Consider the following 16781-nt stretch of genomic DNA (forward strand, 5'->3'; position numbering starts at 1 on the left):
CTCCCGGCCCTGGGCCCTTCAAAGGGCACCGGCAGCCAAAGCTCGGCGCCAGCGCTACACCGACAGCGAGAGGGATCCCAGGATCCTCCCAGCTGCGCGGCCCCCGCTTCCTTATCCGAAGTTTCATGGGCAGTCGTGTGTGTCTCCGCGTGTGCGTAAAATATTAGAGAGTCGCATCCCGGAGCTATACCCTAAAGCCATAACCATCAGAAGGAACAATGCCTGTAACCTCAAGTTAAAAAAATAAAACCTTCCCTAAAGAAGGAGGGGAAAGAAGAACACCGGGCTCCAGCCGCATGTGTGTTTCTTTGGCAGAACTCCCAGCTCCAGCAGTGAGTGCTGCCTTCCCCTGAAGCCCTGTGCCTGCCAGTGAACCCCTCTACTGTCCCTGAACCCCTGTGCCTGCCCCTAAACTCCTCTGCCCCCCCGATCCCCCATGCCTGCCCCTCTCTGGCTCCTTTCTGGCTGAGGAACGCTGCCAGGTGGGTTCCTCATCCCCCTCCCCACCCGTACTCGCACTCAGCACCACAATGGAGGCCAGCAGCAGGGATTTAGGGCTCTCCCTGCTGCCACTCTGCAAAAGAGCAGCACAGTCCCACAGGGTCTCTGCCATGTTAGGAAGCACTGTCAGCACCGTGTCCCCCAATTCCCACGATATTCCTTCTATACTGGCTTCACCATCATGGCCAAGACTCCTCCCGTTCCTAGTTACTTCTCTGGATTATGGTGGCATCCCCAAAGCACTGAATGAGACCAGTGTGTTTACGTGAACAGGAAAAGTGAGTTCACCCTCTGGGCCACACTTGGCCAGGGCCTTGGAGCTGCTGAGAGCAGAGGAGATGGTTGCAGCGCTGAGGAGGCTCCATGCCCCTCTCCAGCAGGCTGTGCATGGCTCAGCTCAGCTCACAGCAGCACTGCTCTCCCCCACACACAGCACAGGCCCCCCAGGACACGCTGGCAGACCATGGAGGCAGACCCACTGCTGCCCACGCCTCTCATGTTTGTAAATCCCAGGCACCAGCCTCAAATATAAAGATGCCCTAACTCAAAGTCAAAGAGCAAAAGCCAGGAGGGGAAAGAGGCTGAGAGGAGTGGGCCTGCTTGCAGTCACCTATCAAGCTAGCACTATGAAGAGCCAGGGGGTTAAAAATATTAGGGAGACAAATCCTGCTATATATATCCACAGCACACAGTAGGGCCCCTCTCCTGGTTACAGGCTATCCCCACTGTCTGGATTTATTAAACTGTTGTTGACGTTTAGCTTGATACTGCAAGGTCTAAGGCCTCAATCCAAACACAACAGTCAAGCTGAGGGACAGTGATTGTGGACTGTAAATATCCTTTGAGAGTTCCTAGAAGAGCAGAATGAGTTTAAATTATGTGTCAATAGAATGCTTTTGTGCAAGTGGAATATTAACCAAATACAGCACTGTTACCAGCAGAGATAAGTAATTCAGTACAGATAGCAGATGTGAAGCGCCTTCAAAATTACAATCTGATTGTCCTTAAACTACTTTGAAGACAATTAATTCAACAGACCAGACTTCTGAACATGGCTGTTGTGTGGGCATACCCACTCAATGTGTACAGAGCTGCTGCTGAGGCCAATTACCTTCCTGTTGCAAACTCTTTGTTTTCAAGGACATTGTAAGATAAAGTTTCTGACCAAAGACTGACCTACATACATCATTCCCCAACCTCATGTTTAAAATTAGAAGCTGGTTTCAGATGAGTGCAGTTTAAAGACTACAAAGAAAGCAGAAAACAAACCCAACTAATATACTGTCATTAATGCTTGTCCTTTACTCATACAATTGAACTGTAGATGTTTAGAGTCTTCAGTTTCTGACGAGCATAAACTCATGAGATAAAATAATTGCTTTAACAAGACTGGGGACTCAGCACACAGACTGGTAACTAACACACTTAACTCCCTCTCTAGCCCAATACCCACCAACTATTATTGTGCAAGTGCAGGCATAATGACTGCAAAATGGTCACAGACTTCTGTGATACGCATCCTCAAGAACGTCCTCAGAACAAATATTTGGCTCATCACCTATTTATTAAGAATTTATCACAAACTTTTTAATGTGATTCAAGCCCTGTGCCAGAGAGCCCATATAAGATTCTCTGTCCACAAAAATGGGGGAGCAGCTTCCTGCTAAAATTCCAACTAGCAGGTTCCACCGTGACCTCTGAGCAGGACCGCTGCTCTGGCGTCAGGGTAGAAGCTCCTTAAGCAGGTTCTGGCACAGAGTCATAATGCTTCTCCACAGGCCATTACAAGTGTAGCATATTAATGATAAAACCAAGGGCTAGTTAAACTTGGTAACAGGTGAAATTTTATGAAGGACATGTTCACTGATCTGTCTCCTCAGATCATTACTGAGAAAACTAAAGACTCGTTCTGGAACCCACAAGAACAAAACCTGAATTTTTTATTTTACTGCTAGTAAAGATGTTAATCTCAAGCGTAAAGAAACAGTCATGCTTTGGTGACCAAAACTGCACACATACTGCTTTCTCAATATGACTTTTGCATTTCTGCTACTTCTCCTTTTTTTTTTCCCTGATTCCCTAAAGACATTACTGACTGTGGGCAGCTTCTTGGTCAGTTATGATACTTTGAAGAATAAGAGAAAACCTGCAGTCGTCAAACTGGACAATAAGGGGGTGTTTCCTCCTGCCTGCAGCCAGCCCCTTGGGGAGCCTGGACAGTGGGTGTGTGTGCAGAGGTGCTTCTCCCTCCCTGCACTGGGAAGCAACTTCAAGGCTTCAAGCAACTGCAGATGCACCCACTGAATGCCCCATGCCCCCACCTCTCAAACTGCCTCCACCTGGGGGAAATGTTCACCTTTCTGATTAAATCTAGAGTTTGTCAGAAAAAGATGGAGGAACAGCACCAACCGAGGGAAAGAAAAAGTGCTTTTCTCATAGGCAGTGAACTCCAGTAACTGATTTGCCAGTAGTATGTGTCCAGATGTATTATGTTGTGTTTAATGTGATTAGGTCCAAGGAACAAGCAGATGGGAGCACTGTGGAGAGATTAGCAACAAAACCCAAAAGAAGTAAAGTTGGTGGAGAGAAGAAGACAGTATTTAAGGCCTCTAAATTAACTCCCTGTTAAAGCTGTTCTTTACTCTGCAGTAATAAGAAGGATTAGGAAATTCAGGCAGTCCTTCATATGCATAGTTAGTTGCACAGCCTGAGTGATCCCTGTGCTGGCCATGCATGCAGTGGTTTGTTTTCCTCTGCTGGAAGGAGGGTTCAGTCAGGGACACTGAATTATAACATGCTGATTTAAAAGTAATCACCGTTTCAGACCTGACTAGCACTGGCTCTGTTTACACTGGCGAGTGAGAAAATCTACTTATGAATTATCCCCACTGCAGTTCTATTAGTCCTCACATGTTGGCTCGACATAGGCAATTTACAGTTGTCTGTTCCAGCAGGGTTAAATGGTACAGTGAGCATAATGCCCTGGCCCTGCTTACCCTGCAGATCACACTGCTGGTAACTTGGATGCTCCCCTGCCACTGCTGAAAAGCAGGTACAGAATTTCCTGGTGCTGATGCTTGAGGAATGAGAAGCTCTGAGCAGGGAAAGGCAGCTGTAAATATGAGAAAGATAATCAACCCAGACTATTCAGACCAGGAAAACATCTCCAACGGGACAAAGTCACTGGGTGTCTGAGAACCACAATTTCCCACCATTAGGGTGAATATTGTGATCCATGTGTTTTAGTCATTGGCTGCTTCAATCCTCCATTTAGTTCTGTCCAAAATTAGTGAACAAAATCAGCTGTGCTGAAAATACTGCACCTCCTTCCACCCTTAGTTTTGATCACATTCCACAGCTTTTGTCACATTTTGAGCTCAAATCGACTAAGTGTAAAATGAGCTATTTAAGTAAGAGAAAAGGCAAGAAAGGATCACAATATTGTTTGTTTGGGGTTTTTAAAATTCTGTTATTATTCAGAGCTCTCCCAGCAGTACTTGCAGTTAGTACCTGGTACTGGATTCTGTGGAGTCTCTGGTTGCAGCATGACTACCCTGCCTAAGCTCCCTGTGGTTTCCAGACAATTCCCAGCAAGTACAGGAAAGAATCATCCCTCATTATTAATAATTTTTTTTCTGTTCAAGCAGGAGCTGGAAGAAATGCACTAAGCACCACATTAAAAAGCTGAGAGATCACATCATGCATTATCCTGCCATAGGAATGGATGAAAGTTAAATGAGGGATAGAATTAGCATGGATGCTAGAATTAAGCACATGCAAAAATCCACTTCCAACACAAAACTGAAAGCCCTGTTGTAGAAGTATAGGTTGCTAAATAAGCTATTAGTGGTATTTTAGACACACAAAGAACGTTCATTCTTCCACTAAAGAACATACTTCAGTTACAGAGAGTCTCCTGCCAGGTGGATTATTCGCTCCATAAATCTCAATTGCCAGCAAACTCCCTGGCAGCCAGGAAAAGAAAACAAGGGGCACTCGACTGCAGGTTAACAGACTATCAAACATTTTACTACTTTCTGACTTAGGTGTATGCAAAGACTTCAAAAAGCTGGACAGTGCAGAAACATCACAAGGAAACCCAGCAACCCTGGTCTAAAAAAAATATAATCTCAGGGCAAGACAGAACAGAGATAAGAAGGGAAAGCAGAACCAAGATTACAATACAGTACTAAAAATACAAGTAGAATGTGAAGAGCTATGTTTTATTTCTGACATGAATATAATCAGCTGGCTTAGAGATACAAAGCTCTGCTTCACTGATGGTGCTGTCTTGTACCTGAAAGTAAAGGATGAAGAGAGAACCTGGAAAAAGTATCTGAAGACATATGGGGAACAAAGGAAATCAACAGAATGCAAAATTTGAGGTCAGCAATGACATAAAACTAATGCTTTTAAAGAACTACAATGCCAATATAAGCTAGTGTTAACATTTAAAAGTGGGCAAAGGAAAGACTTCAATACTGGTAAATGAATCTACATGCAAAACAAAGGAATTTGTTTTCTTTCATCCTGCAGTTTTCTTATCATTTGTCTTGCAGCATTTACATACATGCTGTCTGGATGTGTAATCATAAGGGAAATTAACCCTGGATAACCCCATGCTGCAGCACGTTTACAGAAATTGCTCTAGAGAAAACAACTCTAGGAATAAAATGAGGGATGTTCAAACCATCGGAAATCAAGTGAGTCACAGACACGATAGGTCTGAAGGATGGGAAAAATCTCTTTATGAGAACATGCCATTAAACATTACAATCAAGCATAAAATTGCTCTGCCACAGTATTTTGTTTTATTTGCATTGTTAAATTTCTTCTCCTAACAATAATGGATAGTTTATAGCACTAATGATTTATACAAAAGGAGCTGTGTAAATGCATCCCAAATGGGGCCTTCTTTCTTAAGAACCACAGACTCAGTTTCCTTCAGCTTGATGGCAGATCAGTGACTCACACAGATTTCACATCTGCCTCAGGATACAATGGCGCAGCTTCTAACGAGGTTTCACGACGGATTAAGCTCCTATGGTGCAAGAGAGGTGTAAAAACTTTTGCCAGTTTAGAAAAGCACACAGCATTTCCACGAATTGCCATGGTGCAAGAACTACAGAGGCTCTGCCATTAATAACTGTTATCAGATTGCTAAATTCATTACTTCTGGCTTCTGCAAGGCCACTTAAAATAAAATACATGACTGGCATACAGTTCATGTATGTCCATGCACACAAACACAGCTTTTCCCCAATAAATCAATGTAATTCATCATTTTGTATACGAGCATTTAAATGTGTCTGCAAAACACATTCACCTCATTTGCAGTGCACCCTCAAAAGAGTGAGGATTGAGATTTTTAGTGGACAAAATTATTTGGATTTGCTTTCGTTTATAACCCTCTTTATGATATAGCACAATAATTTATTCCCAATCCACAGCATTCCAAAACAGTAAAGTTAGACTCCCTGAAATCAGAAATCAGAAGAGTGACAGAAAACATCCCTGTGGGATCCACCTAGATCTTAACTTTCCAGAGTGTCCTTGACCTTTATGTCAAAATTAAGGTATTCATTCATGCTTGATTCCAGCAGCTGAAGCATTAAAAAAATCATTTAATTTAAGGCAAAATCTTGAGAAAGGACAACACTGGGAATAAGAATCAGAATCTAGTCAAGATCTCTTAGGCCAGCAAGAATGAGAATAATTGCAGATAAAAAGTACTCAGGTCATGGGGAAGTATCAGGAAGTTTGTAATGCACTTCTTTTCTGACTAATGGCCTAAGTGAGAGTGTGTGGACAATAACCCTCAAGCAGGAGATGTGAGGAAGAAATAGGAGAAGAAGTCCACAGAGAATGTCAGTTGTCAGATGCTTCCTGCAGTTTTTCCATAACCACTTATCGGGAGCCAGTTTTAACGCATCATCACAGGCATTCCTCAGCAAGCAGCAGCGTTTCTGTCACTTCCTTCAGACTGGAAAAGGAGTAAGACTTCCCAAAAATACATCTTCTAGAAAAGAGGAAATTAAGCGAGCAAGCTCAGCACTCAATGGAATGGGATACCTCACTGCTACTTGTGAAAAGCAGACCTCTGAGTAAACCACCAGCGAAATGACAACCACACTGCAGAAGCTACCAGGATATTTTTACCACAGCAGAATATGTTATCTTTTCATTTTGTAGAAAGGCAATAAAAATTCATAAGATTCATGCTCTGCATTTAAAGAGAAAAGCTTGGTAATACAGCATTCAGACCACATGGTTTTTAACATTACCATGAATGGTCTAAGTTCTTCAGTCTTCTGACATGTTCACAGGGATGGTGTTTACATTGACTTGTTCATAGTACATCATATCACATTTTAATGATTCAGTTCACTCTGACAAAAGGAAACATCTGCCATAATTTTTTTCTTTCGTGAACTTTATCACAATTAAAAATCTGACGTTTCACCAGCCTGTGTGCCAACTGAGAAGAACGCCAAGTTCGGCACTTCCCGATACATACAAATGAGTGCGGCATGAACAGCTAGTACCAACAGCACCAAGCCATCACTGACTTGTCAGCTCTCACCACAAAAGAGAAGAAAGATCACAGTTTGTGGGCAATAGTTTTATAATCTTGATCTGGTTTCCATATGACAGAGTGCAAGAGAGAGAAAGCAAAAAAAAAAAAAAAAAAAGATAAAAAGAACGTTTTGCAGCTCTGTGTGATGACAACATAAGATTTCTATGTCTTGCCCTATTGCAGCCAGAAAAATATTAAAACAGCATGTCAAAACTGGCATCGCTTCTAAAAATGATTTCCAAACATTGCTTGATGGACAGCACCCTAGCAACTCGATACAAAGCTTAAATCTGCATCTATTTTACATAAAATGAGACCAATCCCACCCAAGGCAATGACAGAATTCTCGTTTTCAGCAGAATTAATGGTATCTACAAACTCAAGCCACTTCTGAGACACTACATGTGACAGCAAGGCAGCTTGACCATTTACCATGAGTACCCTGTGTAAGGGCAAGCCAACTTCTGTATTTTTAGGCAGTTTAAATTACACTGTCATTTCAGGATGGAAGCCAAGAGCCAGGAGCAAAACCAGCAGCCATGCAGTGCTAGCTCATACGTAGAGTAGCAGAGTCCCACTCTACTGTGATGTTACTGAGTCCAGGCAGTCAGAGGGATGGATGTTTCTGAACAGAATCCAGGACAGAGATGGGGTCTCAGTGATGGTTGAGAGATGTTTCCTAACACTGCTGCTCCATCCATTTGTTCCCTGTAGCCCTAACATAATATTGGATCAGGTAGGATACAATTAAACTTGAAGTGTCTCATAGGAGAACCTCAGGTACCAAAAAGGAAAAATGACCCTGTATACGGAATATACAAGACTGCATACAAAGTATGGCATAGATGCTTAGGGAGATGCATAATCTGCTAGCTGTGAGATCAGACTGAGACTGAGTTTCTCCCCTTAACTCTGTCACAGTGACCTAAGGCAAGTCCTTTCAGCTCTTCCCGCCTGTCCTCTCCATTCTTCTCTCTCTTGGTATCACAGCAGCACCTATGCAGCGCTTCCACAGAGCACAGCCTCACTCACCTCAGCCTTCACATGCTGTCCACTGCCAGTGCCATGTGTCATTTAGGCTGCTAAGCTGCTTTTGAAGATGACATGTGAGCATCAAAATCACAAAGATGCATTTTCAAAATATGCCCAGTGGTAAGTGAACAGGTGCCTTTTCCTAGTTAGCAAAAGGCTGGTCCCAAGGGACCGCAATGGTATTTTCCTGTGTGTGACAGCAAAAAAACCCAAAATTTGCTTGAAATCTTACCAGATGCACTGGGAGATGATATCTAATGCATCTTACAGTTGGTTGGCTGGTATTTTTGGATGGGAGGCTGCATTGCAAACTACTTCATCCTGTATTCCCACTCTGTACAACTGCACATCCGATATTGTACTGACTCACCGGTAGCATTTTTGTGCAGCCCACTAAAGAGATAACACTACACCCCATTTGGGTGGGGCAAGGCTTTCTGGGCAAACTGACTTGTTGGAGAGGAAGTTCTGAGAGTAAGATACTTGTTTTTGGGGTCACAGAGAAACCATGATCTCTTGTGTGTGCATTCAGAGCAGGAAAAACACATCCACTCCCTCTCACTTCTCCATGTCACCCCATTGGGGCAGTAAAACTACTGATGCTTCACATTTGGTGCAGCCCTAATTTTTAATATAAAACGCGGTTTTTCATTAGGATTAGGGTGAAGGGTTAAAACCAAATGAATCCAAGTTTTTATGCAGCCTTCAGGGAGAAGGCCAATCTTTGTGCCCAGCCTAGGAGGGGATGCTGCCCACACAGCACACCTTCCAGACTGCCTCCAGGCAAACCCAGGGCAGACAAAGCCTTCTGGAGAAGCAAAGGACAGAGGGATCTCTCCATCATCCTTTCCACTCTGGGATCAGGGGTCTCTGCCACACTTCTGATCCGCTGAGTTTTAAGTCAAAGCTGCAGAGAATCGGCCTGAGCCAGGCAAGCATTTTACAGCGCTGCTCTGTGATCCCCCTGCCACCGGCGCCGCTTCACGCGTTCGTGCAGCGACTCCAGAAACAGCCTTGACTGCTCACCCATTAACTGAGAGGTGCGAGTCAGGTTTGCACTGCTGGGAGAGAGGCTATTTTTACCACACTTAGGATGTGCTGTCACAACGTTAAATCCCAGTTGCAGATTTACCAAAAGCGCTAAGGGGATTTGTCCGGGATTTCAGGATGCCGGCATCCTGATCTGCATAGCAGCTCAGACCAGGCTTTTTGCCATTCATAAGTCCCAGACAAATGACTCGTGAGAGCGTGCAGCTTGCCAGCACGGCGCATACCCAGCGAGCACGCGGGGTCTGGGACGTGTCTGACACCAGAGGCATGTGCTGGCCACCTGCACACGGCATCCCAGCCTCCCCCACAGGCTTCACCCAACACCTGGCTGCGTCTGTGCGCCCTCTCTTGCGCGCACCGTGCCTCGGCACACCGCACCACGAGGACCACACATGTGGCACAAGCCTGGCCACACAGCCCCTGCCCTCAGGCAGGGCAGTATTCACTCCTCGTACATCCCACACCATTCCTGCTTTCTGTGGTCTCAACCAAGTGCAGCACAAACTTGCAGTTGCTTCCCTTATAAAGTTTACACCCTGGAGCAAGAGCTTCCCAGCCACTTCTGCCCTCAGGGATTCAATCCCCTAGCTGTGGTAGGTACTCAAAAGGGTCTCCTGGGAGAGATCATTGATGGCTCATGGATAAAGTCTGAGTCTTGGATAAAATCATGGATAAAGTCTAAACTGCTGTCTGACACACAGGATGGTGAGGCTGAGGTGCTGCCAATACCTTACCTGCCATATTTCCTGCCTTGAAAGTTGCATGTCATCATATTAGCACAGTTTTGCTAAATGAATTAGAAAAGGCACGCCCTTTCCAGGGTTTATCCTGGATTTTTTTTAGACACACCAAATACCTTGCTGTTAATGCATCTGGTCTCTGGTTTACACACCTAAGGCAGGAAGAAGGGAGTTGCTCAATCCATAGCTGTGCATATAAGAAGCATGAATCTGTCATACAACCCAAACTGGCTCTCAGCTTCAATCTATCCTTTTTTGGGCAGAAACAGCTTAGACATTTTGAATTTAAAAAGACTCTGGTAATTTTTTCTTTATTTCCTCTCATATTTCTTGCTCTGAAAGCTCAATCTACGACTTTTTGTTCATTGTAAGTGCCTTACCCAAAGCCAACTTAAACCTGAACACCTCTAAAAATTTTCAGGAAGGTGGTTTTTCTGTTTGGCTTTGGGTTTGGTTTTTTTGTGTTTTTGCTTTTGAGGTTTGGGGAATGGAAGGGGGCGGGGGGGAAGGGAGGGTTTAAGAGTCTTAGAGTTAAGAGTTTTGGTTCCTAGTATTAGAGGTAAGAGTTGTGGTTCCCAGTGTTAAATCACAGAATTTTGAGGGTCTGGTCTTCTGCTAAAAAAAAAAAATAAATTGCTCTTTTTTTTTAGCACAGCGTGAAATTTTGTAACTTAAAGAACTGAGTCCCAGTTTCCAAAATGTTCGTATTTTATCTTTTCTGCTCTATTCCGCTGTTTCTTCAGTTAATACTTTAACATCCTGCCTGAAACTGAAGCAGTTTTAGGTTCTGCGTTGCCTACACATTTTGTCATTTCTAACACGACAGTTCTGTAACCTGTTTGTTTTCTCAGTGCGTCTTTGAGCATCGCTTGTACTTCACAGTGCAGATGTCTAATGCAGATCAAGGCGGGCGCTGCAGCATATTCTGTTCCAAAAGACATCCCCACCTCCTCATTTGTTTTGCAACATGGCTATCAAAGCACTAAATAAATAACATAATAGTTAGCATATATCCATTGTCTTATATATTATGCATGGTTTATACATGTTACCTAATTTCTTTACTCTTTTGGAATAAATACAGAGGTGATCTCTTTATATAAATTGTGGATACAAAACAAGATAATAGCTAAACAAAATAATCAGATCAAAGCCCTTTCTCAAATTTCTGAGGCCAAAATAAATCCCATTTATAAGAAAGAACACACACAAAAAAAAATTGTAGACCACCTCTTGCAAACAAATGAAATGCAGGCTAAAGTTTGATTGCAGCTTTTTCTCAGTGAGCCTCTAGCCCAAATCTGAAACCTGACTTCTCTCCCTTAAAGCTCACACTCGGAGGCATGGCTCACTGGTCAATGCAATCTTCAGGGTTTCCCATCTTGAACAATTTATTTTCAGGAACAAAGCCTGGAAGAGATCCAAACCCCCCGTGTGGATTGGCAGCAGCTCAGGATGCTGTCTAGGTGTGTCTGGCTTGCCCAACTAACAACTCTTTCCAGTTCCTCCATGCAGAGCACACTTGTGTTTCACCATACTGCAGAAAGCCACCCATAAACTTCTATTCCCTCTTTTCTAAAAAGGACACCAGTTTCTCCCACTAGATCCCCAGCTTTTTGGGCTGTCAGACACTTTGGGGTTTAGCTGGTGGCTTAGAATTCAACAGTGAATGTACGGTTTAGAATTTACAGCTGGGAAAACAATTTCCCAAAATATCTGTATGAATGCAATGCAGAAATATGCCACATTATAACAGTGAGTATTCTTTCTCAAAATGGAAGTGTTAAATTTCAAGCACAGCCCTATGCCTCAGATGAGCCAAGAACCTTCTGAAATGAGTAGCAGGCCTTGCTCAGCACGCTGTGTGGAAACCAGCCTCTTCCTTCCTGTGCCTCTTGCCCCTCCAGGTAGCCCTGGCACAGCAAAGCAAAGTTTCTCAGCTGTGCTGTTAAGCCAAACTCCCCTTAACATTGTTATCAGGACAGTGTTTCCCAGCTGTTACCATCAAACTGTTAAATCCTGAAATGGGTCCATCTGAAGGTTATTTGTATCATAGAATCATTTAGGCTGGAAAAGACCTTTAAGATTATTGATTCCAAAAACAGTCCAATTTTTCATGTACAGAAACACATAGGGAAACAAACGCTAATATTAATCTGCTCAAACAGCAAGAAGTCCCCCCCCCTCCCCCTCCCCCATGCACGAAGCTGCAAAAATTAAATCCATAAGGACATTTATAAAGCATATCTTATTTCGGGGAGAAAACAAAAGTGACTGACACAGTTATTTGTCAGCGCCGGTAAATAAATTTGCACGGCTTACAATGTTTACCCTGGAGTACAGCTGAAAGATCCATTCGAGCTGCATTAGAAACCCGCCTCAATGACAAACTTCAGCTCCCCGCTCTAGCAAAGCTGATGTATTGACTAGACAGGTAGATATTAGGTGCTCCGACTGTCTGGATGCTATGGAAATGATGCTGCATGCATCTGACCGTTGTCAGTGGCAGAAGACAAGCGCCGGCCTCATTCTTATTCCAGCCAGGAAAAAGGCCTCGTCTGCATTAGCCTTTTTACTGAAAGGCTGCCATATTTGTCAGTTCAGACGCATGTAAGATAAGCTCTTTCCCCGTTATCTAATATTTCACCAGGCAGTGGAAACGAAGGATAAGCAGAACCTAATAGTCTATGTGGGCAGGAGATCTTGAATGCTGTCAAGCTCAGCGCAAGGCCTGGATGCCCTAGACAAGGGGAAGTTTACAACAGGAGTTAATCACTTCATTTTGAAGAAAAACTCACAGGGATTTGGAGAAATGGCTAGGACTTATCCTGGCTACGCAGCAAGCGAGGAGACGAGCGTAAAACCCTTAGTGCAGCATTATACTCAGGGCCTCTCCCCTCTTGTAATGTAGGTACTGCTTGGCTAGAATTCCAGCCCAGTCAAAGGGGATTAAAGAAGGCAGCTGGAAAACCGCTGCTTTTCCTAAGCAGCTGGACAAAACAGAAGGACAGGCAGCGAGAAGCAAACTAAAAAACGAAACTCTGCATTCTTGAAATGTCCTGGGCTGATCAGTCCCTTGTATTGCAGCTAGCAGAGATGCCAAAAGTACTGCTGCAGTCTGATTTACCTATACTTGTACACTCCAAAACTGCCCAAATTGCATGCAGAGTTGGTAACAACCTGGCAAAGAGATCAGAAAAGCTCTTGCTCAGTCGCAGGACTCCCTGGCAAGCACATATCTTAACAGGCTTTTCTGCTGCATAATGTGAACACAACAGTGCTAAGAGAATTCAGAATAAAATTGAGATAGCCTGTTTAAGAGCTCACAGAGTAAGTCTGGTTTAACAGCATGTCTTCTTAAGAGATACACCATTTCAAACAGTAGTGACTATACGGTCACAGTGCTCCCTTCTAATGCACTGACATGAGAATCCAACCATATTTGGTGCAGCCCCAAATGTAAGCTTTACATGTTGTTCTGGCTCATCCTGAATGTCCAAGCTCTGCCCAAACAATTTTGTGGGGTTTTTTTCCATCTGCCAAAAGTGGAGCTTTTGGGCATGACCGTTCAGAGGTGCCCTGCCAAAATGTATGCGACAGCCTTTAAGGGAAGGGTTATAACACACGTGTGGGATGTGGTATCCAGCATCCCTCTGCTGCCTGTTCCCAATCCACTGCCCACTCTTTAAATCACCACCTCAGTGACACTTAGGTGAGCTGTGTCCTGTGCATGGACTCCTAACGTCAACGCTGCACTTAATACCTCATGTGGTCACCAATAATAATTTTGACCCTCCCTGGAGTCAGCAACGCTTTGGCAGCCGACAGCAGCAGTCCCAGGATAGCTGCTGTCACCACGTGTGCCCGCACGTGACAGCAGCTCTGCCGTGTCGCCCACCTGCTCCCACTGTGGGATGATGGGGACTACACAAAGTCACAAGAAACCTATTCCCAGGGAGTCAAGTGCTCCTTGGCGTCAGCACTCGCCGTCCTCACGGAGTAGGCCAACTGGGGGAAGATGCATGTGGCATGTGAGCCTGCAAGGAAAACAAAGCCTAGCCTGCATCTAATTTTAGGCTTGGCAGCCCTAAGGATGTTCTGGGCTGTCTTTATCTTTGGCTTTTCCAACTCCTCTTCCTTTAAGGTCATACCCTTAAAAGCTATAGTGCTGTCTCTTGCCCCAGGTCTCTTTCCTTCCCCACACCAGCCCAGTCAGAAGGTACAGCGGCTTGAAAGGCCTGACCCCCTGGAAAGCCTTCCTTTCAGCAAGCTGGCAGGACAGCCATCCAGGAAAAACCTTCCAGCCTGCCGGCTCAGCTGGGATAAAGAAGGGACTATCCCTCATGCTTTATTTCATCACCAGCTGGTTGCAAGGCTTTCTGAACCGCCCTTGTCCTCGGGTCAGTCAGAGTTTCTCTGCCTTTTTTCATGTGAACCTTGCAGTGTACTTTTTCTTTTTTTTCAATCATGTACATTAAGTACTTCATTTAAGGTGAATCAAGCCCAGTTTTATGTTAATGGAAAAGGAATGGGAAGGTACCAGGAGCTGATGCCACATGGCCAAGCTCCATTTCCCTTTACGGACTCCCTCCAACCCCTGTCCAACAGGACTCAGATTCACCCATTCCTCACAGAGGAGCAAGATGCCATAGGCTAGCTCTGCAGAAATTGCCAGGAGGTACAGACAGGATAACACCAAGTATCATTCTGCTCTAAGCAAGCCACAAGCTCCCTGCTGTAGCATGATGATGCTGGACCACAGTCCCCACATGGGAAAGCTGCTCATTCCCCAGGTGCATCAGCCCAAGACTGATCCCACCATCTAGAGCCAGCTCCAAATGCCAGCTGCAAGGAGCATTTGCACATCTGCCAAGCCTGCACTTGCAGTCCCAACATCCAGCAAAGCAGTGCTCCATTTTCAGGGAGTCTAGAAATGCAAAACAGAGAAAAAGGCTAAGGTGGCTTTCCAAAATACTTTGTTTCACTCCTAATCCCCAGGGATTTATTTAAAAGCTGGAAGAAAAATTTAACCTACAGGTACTCCTTTATCCTTTACATCATTCCACCTCTGGCAGTGTTTTCCACCCATGCCCAGAGAATGCAGCAGGTTACCCAGCCTGACACCAGCATTGCATCCCAGCCCCAGGGGCACTGCACAACCTCCTGGCCACCTCTGGTAGGGCTGAACAAAAATACAGATTCTGGAGGAAAGTGTCTATGGTGCAGTCAGTCATACACCATGACCTCTTACTTCACATCCCAGCTGCCACTCTGAAGCTTGCACAGAAATGAATAATCTTATTTTCTCTGCTTTTTTTTTTTTTTTTTCCAGGGGGAAGGGGGAAACCTTGATTACATAGATGTGGCTACTTAAAAGCAGTCTCTAGCAAGTCCATTCTCGGCTGAAACAACTGGGGCAGAATGGGTCTCTGTTAATGTTACATTTAGTCATTAAAAATGTGCATCTGTGATTCTAAAAGCTGCTAGAGGCAAAACACAAGAGAGAGATACATACTCAGATTTACATTCCGTTTCCAGCCGGGGAGACTCAGTGAAACTAAAATTAACATCTCTGCCTTTCATATGCATTTCTGGACAAACATATATTGAGTAATAACCACCACTGCTGTACACATTTGAATCCTCTTTCAGCAAAAGCCTAAATGCCTTTTGAAAAACTTAAATAATTTAGCACTGTGATAGTGTGAAGTGTGTTAAGACACTTTTATATACTACTACATCTAGCTCTGGGGTACATCACAGGAGACGTCATCTTAAAGGAGCGACACACAATGGCTTAGGGCAGAAAAACAGTTAACAGATAAAAGGAACAAAAGTACTTGCACTGGATGGGAAAATATCACACAGGAATAACAGATAATCAAATAAAAATAGTACAAACTATAGAATGGAATCTTTAATTATGACTCACTACAAAGACTTTGGTATCACATATAACCCATGCCGGTTAAACAACATCTTGGTAAAACTAGTGCATTCTCACCATTCATTTGTAGTACTAGAACATAAAGATCCTTCAGTCAAGGATCACAACTTCAGTGGCCTGAGCACTGCACAATTAAAAAAAGACAGCCCTAGGATTCTGAGGTCTGGAACTATGACAAAGAAGATGACTTGCTTATGAAAAAGGAGGTGAGATTAAGGCGTAAAATGTTCACATCCACTGCAAAAAATTCTGGGTATTCTTAGCTCAACAGCTGCCTAGCCAAAAAAAAAACTAAAAAAAACCCCCAAAAAGTGAAAAAAAAAAAAAAAAAAAAAAAAAACACTTCAAGGAAAGCCTTTTTAGGACTTTGACAGCAAATAGTCTTTCCCATGGATCAGTGTAGGGGGCCTTTTACTGACTCACCAAGACAGTTTTCTGTTGCACTGGGACAATCCCCTATGAAGCCACATGCAGTAAATGCACAAGCAGACTAAGGGGATTAGAAGGAGAAATTGGCATTGTATTTCTGTATTCCAAATTCTTTCTATTCTCTTTTTTTCTGAGCAGTAAAAGAAACTGTAAAAACAAGGTCCAGACACTACCTGAAATAAAGTTGTTTCCTCTTGTCCTATTGCCTAACTTTTAATAGTATTGGTGTCTGAAAAAACAACACACACTAGGAAATAAGTGAATGTTTAAAAAACCCAAAAAGACCAACTATAAGTAAATTAATTAGATGGACACACAGTTCAAATTCTGTGCCCACAGGCTGGACCCAAGTCTGTCCTTCATCACCAGCAACTGGAAAAAAAAATCTTAAAGCTGTTGCATTTTTGTGTAATCACCCAAATTTTGTTTTGTTTATAGGTTATGGGGATCAGAAACAGAAAACTATACCTGCTTTCCTGTAACAGTTTGCAAATTTCACAGCCCA

At 43.8% G+C, this 16781-nt stretch overlaps 1 protein-coding gene across 2 annotated transcripts in view; it reads right to left on the reverse strand.

Annotated features, from left to right (window-relative positions):
• LDLRAD4 (low density lipoprotein receptor class A domain containing 4) overlaps positions 1-16781 on the reverse strand; it is a 285288-nt gene that overhangs the window by 26011 nt on the left and 242496 nt on the right. The window lies entirely within an intron of this gene.

This window comes from Agelaius phoeniceus, chromosome 1 (assembly GCF_051311805.1).
Source record: "Agelaius phoeniceus isolate bAgePho1 chromosome 1, bAgePho1.hap1, whole genome shotgun sequence".
NCBI classification, from domain to species: Eukaryota; Metazoa; Chordata; class Aves; order Passeriformes; family Icteridae; genus Agelaius; species Agelaius phoeniceus.